Raw genomic sequence first — 5836 nt, forward strand, 5'->3', positions numbered from 1 at the left:
TCAAAGTAGCCTTTTTCGTAATTATCTTTTGCTTCGTCGTATGCGAACGAACAACTGCTGAGATTTTGCTGGAAAATAAAGACCTTGTAAAATAATAGTTATAAACAATTTTACAATCTAAAGAAATTCTTTAAAAATAGTTACATGTAGCTATTTTAATAAAAAAACTAACCTTTCGTTCTTCGTGCACGTGTTCCTTTTCTTTTTTTTATTCTTATAAAAAATATTCAAGACTGCATGTTCATATACTAATTGAACAAATAAATGCTTTGCTAGCATACAAATTTTAATTCGAACGAAAAATGTAACGATAATAACGTGCACAAATACGTTTACTTCTGTTTAAGGCAGCAGTGAACATACCACGCACTGGTATCAGGTTAAGTAACTTATGGCGGCATGAAGCACATGGCACAAAGCAACAATTTTATAATCTAAAGAAGTTGTACATACATTTATATTTATATTAAGATATGAATAAAGTACAAAAGAAATTCTTTAAAAATAGTTAGATGTAGCTATTTTAATAAAAAAATACTAACCTTTGTCGTTCTTCATGCACGTGTTCTTTTTCTTCTTTTTATTCTTGTAAAGAATATTCAAGAATGTTCATACACTAGTTGAACAAATAAATGCTTTGCCAGCATACAAATTTTAATCCAAACAAAAAATGTAACGATAATAATGTGCACAATACGTCTACTTTTGTTTAAGAACAGCGATGAATACACCACGTTGCACTGGTATCAGGTTAAGCAACTTATGGCGGCACGAAGCACGAGGTGTTTTCAACTTTGGGCCGCGCCGGCACTCAAGAATACGTGTGATCGCGTACATGTGCTGCGCAGAACGTTTTGCGCAGCACATGTACGCGATCACACGTATGTGTAAGTGCCGGCAGCGGCCTAAAGTTGGAAACACAGCCGGCACGAGGCACGAATCTCTCTCTTTCTCTTTCTCTCTCTCTCTCTCTCTCTCTCTCTCTCTCTCTCTTTCTTTCTAGCGCCCTCACTCGCTCTGCAAAACCGTCTAGTATTACTCGAACATGGTCTCTTACTTTTATGTCCGATTCATATTAACAAGCCGAATCTCGAATCGAATAGCGAATCTTTTGATGTTTTGCCGAAATTCGAAACATTTCGATGTCTAACAAATCAAATCGAGCGTTGACAATGACTTGGCCATTGACTGCTGACGGGCCATGTATAATGTACAACTTGTTTAAGCGTGTAATTTGTAATTTGCATACGTAGATAAAAAACCTTTAAATTTACTGCCAATATCATTACACGTCAGATCGATTTACTGATTTTATAAAAAGCATAGATTTTCCAAAAATTATATGATCTATTGTAAAGAAAAAATATCACACAGTATATTATATAAAAAATTATAAGATAAAAAAAATTTAAATATAATAAACATATAATATTAAAATTTACTAATGAATTTAACATGTTTCATGAACATTTACTTATAATAATCTAATAATATTAATATACCTCGCAAGATATATATACATATCACATGAGTACTGCAATATTGATAGCATATTTGGACTTACTCATTAAACAATATTATAGTATTATCATATAAATACTGCAATGTTAGCAGCATATTTAGATTAACTTATCAAACAATATTGATATTATCATAAATTTGTAGTATTGGCAGTATATTTGGATTTACTTATCAACCAATATTGATACCATCATAAATTTGTAACATTGGCAGCATATTTGGATTTACTTATCAACCAATATGGATATTATCATGAATTTATAATATTGGCAGTATATTTGGATTTACTTATCAACCAATATTGGTACCATTATGGGCACTGCAATATTGGCAGCATATTTAAATTTATTTATCAATCAATATTGGTACCATCACGGGCACTACAATATTGGCAGCATATTTGAATTTATTTATCAACCAATATTAGAATCATCATAGATATTGTAGTATTGGCAGCATATTGAATTTAATTATTAACCAATATTGGTGTCATCATGGGCATTGCAATATTGGCAGTGCGATTACATTTATTTTACAACCAATATTAGTTGTGCATTGGGAAATATTGGCCAAGTTATTACCAATATTGGCCAATATGACTAATGTTTAGCCAATGTACTGCCAATGTATTGTGCTACTAGGGGCCTGTCCCTCTAAGAAGATTTGTTTGTACGTTGGTAGTAAAAACCCGCCAGCCGAAGCCGGGGGCCTTCGCGATACCATAAGGTACGCCTATTTAGCAGGCTAGAGTCTCGTTCGTTATCGGAATTAACCAGACAAATCGCTCCACCAACTAAGAACGGCCATGCACCACCACCCACCGAATCAAGAAAGAGCTATCAATCTGTCAATCCTTCCGGTGTCTGGGCCTGGTGAGGTTTCCCGTGTTGAGTCAAATTAAGCCGCAGGCTCCACTCCTGGTGGTGCCCTTCCGTCAATTCCTTTAAGTTTCAGCTTTGCAACCATACTTCCCCCGGAACCCAAAAGCTTTGGTTTCCCGGAAGCTGCCCGCCGAGTCATCGGAGGAACTTCGGCGGATCGCTAGCTGGCATCGTTTATGGTTAGAACTAGGGCGGTATCTGATCGCCTTCGAACCTCTAACTTTCGTTCTTGATTAATGAATGAGGGAGAGAATGAGAGCGTTGCGGAAGTGAGTGAGATAGCGTGTATGAGAGTAATTGGTGCAAGACTCCGTAAATTCCTGTTTACGGAGACGAACAAAATTTCAAAGAGTGCGAGTGAGAAAATACTGGACATTGTGAGAGAATATGGGGAACAGATGATGAAAATGTTGTGCAAAAATGAGAGAATACAGGGGAAACTGGATGAGTGTATGCGTCGAGCGAGTCGGGATTTAGCCTACGGCGGAAGTGGAATGAGCTATGCGAGCGTGAGTGCGAAAAATGTTGAAAAGAGCGTGATTGAAAAGGTACAGGAAGTGAATGTGAAAACGAGTGAAAACGAAAGAGAAGAGTTATGCGGTAATAGTGAGAGCGGATGATGCAAGTGCGAGTGTGACAAGTGAGGAAGTAAAGGAGAGAATGATGAAGCATGTGAGCAAGTCACTGAATGTGCGTGTGAAAGCGGTGAGGAAAGTGAGGAATGGAGGTGTAGCGATTAAGACGATGAGCGAGAGTGAGTTGAAAAGAATAAGAGAGTGTGGTCAGTTTAAGAATGCTGGCCTAAAGGTTGCCTCGCAAGATAGGCCCAAAGATCATCTTGTACGATGTGCCGAATGATATGGCGAGTGAAGTGTTAATGAGAGAAATGTATGAGAGGAGCTTGAAAAGGCGAGTGGATGAGAGAGTATTTATGGAACGTGTGCGTGTTGTGAGTAGGAATGCGAAGAAAGATGCAACCTGCGGAAATGTGATATTAGAAGTTACGAGTGCAATAAGAAATGTGCTCTGTAGTGACGGACGAGTGTTTGTGCATTGGAAGGCCTTTAGGGTGAAAGAGTTTTTCAGTGTGCTGAGGTGCCACAAGTGCTTCGCATTTGGGCACATGATGCGGCAATGCACCGAAAAGGAAAGACTGTGCCAAAAATGTGGATGTGTAGGACACATGATGAGAGATTGTAAAAAGGAAAGTGTGTGTAGAAACTGTAAGCTGAAAGGGAGCAAATGTGATCACTCGGTTCTGTCCGAAGTGTGTCCGGAATACGTGAGAGCGTTAGAGAGAGAAAAAGCGAGAATAAATGACGAATGAATGGTGCGTGAATGTGGTGCAGTATAACTGCCAGAGAGCGTATGCGGTTATGTGTGATCTGGGTGAGATGATGCGCGAACGTCGAGTGAGTGTAGCACTGCTGCAAGAACCGTATGAAAGGCATGGACGTGTGGTGGGCTTGCCCATAGGTATGGATGTGATTGTGTGCGAAAGTGGGACGGTGAAAGCAGCAGTGGTGGTAAATGACTCTAGGTTAGACGTGATGTGCGTGAGAGAGTGTACGAATAAGCTTGGAGTGAGTGTGTGGTTGAAGGGGGACTTTGGCGAAATGTATGTGGTGTCCATGTATTGCCAGTATGGTAAGTGTATCGAGCCGTACTTGGCGTACATGGACAGAGTATGTGAGACGGCCGGGAGAAAGCGTCTGCTGATAGGTATGGATGCGCCGTCTCTCCCTTGTGGTATAGCAAGGGTGGAGGCAGCAGAGAGAGTGAAGCGCGTGGTAGAGTGATTGAGGAATGGATGATTGCGAGCGGGATGAATGTTGTTGAATGAGCCAAGCGAGTTTTACTCGTTCAGCGGGCCGAATGGGGAGAGTGACATCGATGTCACTTTCGTGAACGGCGTAAATGGAGGGTGCCGGTATGAGTGGGAAGTAAAGCCCGACTGGGGAGTGAGTGACCATAACGTATTGTTAATACGGATGGTACACAGAGAGAATGTAGGTACGAATGAGGGCATGCGTAGATGGGTGTGCAAGGACGTAGACTGGGAAGGATATATTTGTGATATGCGAGAGAGTGCGTTAGAGGATGCAGCGAGCGCCATAGACGAAGCGGATGCGCAGAGCTGTGTAGAGCGAATGATGAAATGGATCCATAGTGCGAATGATCAATGGATGAAGAGGTGTAAATCTGTGTATGCTAGGAAGCTTGTGTGGTGGACGGATGAGCTTGAGAAACTGAAGAAGGCTGTAGGAAGAAGCAGACGTGCCTACCAGCGTGCGAGAAAGAGGAATGGAAGCAGAGTGGAAGAAAGAATGAATGAATATAAGTATGTTTTGCGGGAGTATAAGGAGGAAATGCGAAGAGTGAAAGAGGAGAATTGGAAGCGATTTGTGTGCGTGACTGGGAAGAGGAATCCATGGAGCGATGTATATAAGGTGTGCATGGGAAAGCGTGATAGGGTAAGATTAAGTGGCATAAAAGTGGGTGATAGAGTGACGAGTACATGGAAAGAAAGCCCGGATGAGCTAATGAAGAGATTCTTCCCGGCAGCAAGGACGAACGTGGCGATAGACGCCAGGGGAGACGTGAGGGAGGAAGAAAAGCAGTTTGAATGGAGCGAAGTGGATGTGGCAGTGAGATCGATGAAAGTGGGTAAGGCACCTGGTATGGATGGTGTGAGTGCTGAGATGTTGCGAGCGATTTGGCGTGCTGTCCCGGTATGGATGAAAAGAATGTATGATGTATGTCTGAATATAGCGTGTTTCCCCCCGGCGTGGAAGACTGCGCGGGTGGTAGTGTTATTGAAGTCCCCCGATAAACCTAGGTCGGACCCTGGGTCTTATAGGCCCATTTGACTGTTGTCCGTGCTGGGGAAAGTGTTGGAGCGAATAATGGTTGGAAGACTCGAGCGAACGATGTGTGGAAGAATGTGTGACGCCCAGTACAGATTCGTAAGGAATCGGTCGACCGAGGATGCATGGAATCGAGTGCATGACTGGGTGAATGGGTCGGAGAGAAGGTATGTGTTAGGAGTGTTCGTGGACTTCAAAGGAGCGTTTGATAACCTAGAGTGGGAATGTGTGATCGAGAAATTGCGTGAGGTTGAATGTAAAGAAATTGAATTATGGAAGAGCTATTTTAGCGGCAGGCGTGTATGCATGATGGGTGCGTGTGACACAGTGTGGAAAGACGTAAAGCGTGGCTGCCCGCAGGGCTCCATCTGTGATCCATTTATATGGAATCTAATGATGGATGAACTGTTGTGGCGGCTGCGTGAGAGTGAATGTAAAGTGGTTGCGTACGCGGATGACTTGTTGTTGGTCGTGGAAGGACAGAGCCGAGCGGAGTTGGAGAGAAAGGGTACTAAGTGGATGAGAATGGTGTACGAATGGGGAGTGAAAGTAGGTGTGAGTGTGTCT

General features: G+C 42.2%; 1 protein-coding gene across 2 annotated transcripts in view; it reads right to left on the reverse strand.

Annotated features, from left to right (window-relative positions):
* LOC114939627 (uncharacterized) overlaps window positions 1-814 on the reverse strand; it is a 6957-nt gene extending 6143 nt beyond the window's left edge. Inside the window, exons 1-3 of one of the 2 annotated variants that reach the window (XM_029313988.2) lie at window positions 543-814; window positions 173-434; window positions 1-68 (exon numbers count right to left, since the gene is read on the reverse strand). The exon at window positions 1-68 is cut by the window's left edge and continues 65 nt beyond it. The gene's annotated coding sequence lies outside the window, so the exon portion shown is untranslated. The remainder of the gene's footprint in view (window positions 69-172; window positions 435-542) is intronic. The other variant, XM_029313989.2, reaches the window with a different exon arrangement.
* Window positions 815-5836: the final 5022 nt, after the last annotated feature.

This window comes from Nylanderia fulva, unplaced genomic scaffold (assembly GCF_048542155.1).
Source record: "Nylanderia fulva isolate GAGA-0341 unplaced genomic scaffold, ASM4854215v1 Scaffold954, whole genome shotgun sequence".
NCBI classification, from domain to species: Eukaryota; Metazoa; Arthropoda; class Insecta; order Hymenoptera; family Formicidae; genus Nylanderia; species Nylanderia fulva.